The following is a 1,699-nucleotide window of genomic DNA, read 5'->3' on the forward strand; positions in this document are numbered from 1 at the left end:
CGCCCCCCACGTGGCCGCGGGAACCGACCGGGGCATCACCTGGCGGCCGCGCCGGGCTCCCCATCCAATCGGCGCCCGCAGAGCCACTCCGCTCGGCGCGCCGCCCAATCAGAGGCCGCAAGGGTCCTTGGCACCGCCCACCCTGCCTGCGCCCCGGACGCTCCGCCTTAAAGGGCCGGGGGCGCCGTCAGCGCCTGCCAGGGGCTACTCTTCCCTGCTCCTCCTCCTCGGGGGTGCTGAGGCCTCCCGGCCAGGCTGGCAGGTCCCCACCTCTGGACAGTCTTCTCCCGTGGCGCCTCCTGTCATCCCGACCGCGCCTCCTCTGAGAAGCCTTCCCTGACCACCGGCCTGCCCGGCGCAGCGCCCCTCTGGCCGCTTGCTCTGCCTCTCTCTGCCTCGCGTGCGAGCGGCACTGGACGGGGCGGTCTCTATGCCCAGCCCAGGACAGCGCCTGGTCACAGTAGCATTCAGGGTTGATGGTTTCGACCCGGGCTTTGGGGCCTCCGGGCCGCTGTCACCTTCCCCCGGACCCGGGGTGTCCAGCATCCTCCTCCCACCTGGTCGTGCTCAGGGGCGTGGACTGAGCCGCCTATCTCCAGGCTCCGTCCTGAGCAGTGACCCTGTCCTTCGGGCCACGCGGAAACCCAGAGATGGGGAAGTTCAGCTACAGCCCAGAAGGGAGAGGCTTGCGTTTCCACCAGGCGCCCCGCAGATGCCAGAAAATAAAGAGCGAGTCCGAGTCGACCAAGCTTTTGGTGTGCAATAAACCTGAAATCCGCAGAGAAAGCCCCCAGAAACTGCCTATGCCCGGCTCCGCGGAGATGCCAGGACGCCGGGCCAGGTGCAGCAACACAGACACAGGCGGACCTGGGCTGGAGCCCGGGGATCTCCGGAGGAGGAGGCGGAGCCGCTGGGCCGCTCGGGGCATCGCCTTCTCCTCCCAGAACACCCGGAAGCCACAGTGAGGTGTCTCTTACTAGGAAAAGCCGATGCCTGAATCGCTTTAACCCTCGGAGTCTGGCTGCAAGGTAGGGTTAGCGGGCCGTGACTTGGCCCAAAAGGGAGCCAAAGAGGGCAAAGGGCGTGGCCCAGTGCCAGCCCCGCGGAAAGTGAACCGCTCGGTAAATATTAGCTGATATTAGTCCTCGCTCCTGTTCTTCAGTTTCTCTTGTATGTTATTGAACAGCAAATATTTACCAAATCAACATATCAAGTGCTCTGGGAAAGGGCCTCACCATGGCTGACGCCGAGTACTGAAAGGAAAAGGAGCAGGGTGGTTTTCCAGTTGGTCTCGCTCTCCACAAATCCAGTTTCGGAAACACAGGATACACAAAAATTAAAGGTTTTGCCGGGCATGACGCCACATGCCTGTAACCCTAGCACTCAGGAGGCTGAGGCAGGACGATTGCCATGAATTCGAGGCCAGCCTGGGCTGCGCAGCGAGACCTTATCTCCAAAAAATATTTTTAATTAACTAATTAAAGGGGTAAGTCTTAACTCTAAAAAATCAAGTGGATTTTAAATAGAAGTTACTAGATCCACAGTCCCTGTTTTAAGTTACTAGATCCACAATCCCTGTTTTAAGACTATTTAGAGAGAAACAAATGAAGAATATTCTATTCAGTACTGAAACTAACAAGTCTCTGGTGCATACATTTCATTCTGATACATTTAAAAACAGCAGGAATTTGTTTCTGGT

The 1,699-nt window shown here is 58.3% G+C and overlaps 1 protein-coding gene across 2 annotated transcripts in view; it reads right to left on the bottom strand.

The window, feature by feature from the left end:
• Positions 1-872, bottom strand: part of Sh2d5 (SH2 domain containing 5) — an 11,468-nt gene extending 10,596 nt beyond the window's left edge. The window contains exon 1 of one of the 2 annotated variants that reach the window (XM_013519751.1): positions 558-872. The gene's annotated coding sequence lies outside the window, so the exon portion shown is untranslated. Of the gene's footprint in view, positions 1-270; positions 535-557 lie in introns of those variants that run through there. The other variant, XM_013519748.1, reaches the window with a different exon arrangement.
• Positions 873-1,699: the final 827 nt, after the last annotated feature.

The sequence above is a fragment of the Chinchilla lanigera genome, unplaced genomic scaffold (genome assembly GCF_000276665.1).
Source record: "Chinchilla lanigera isolate Chin_1 unplaced genomic scaffold, ChiLan1.0 scaffold00051, whole genome shotgun sequence".
Taxonomy (NCBI): Eukaryota; Metazoa; Chordata; class Mammalia; order Rodentia; family Chinchillidae; genus Chinchilla; species Chinchilla lanigera.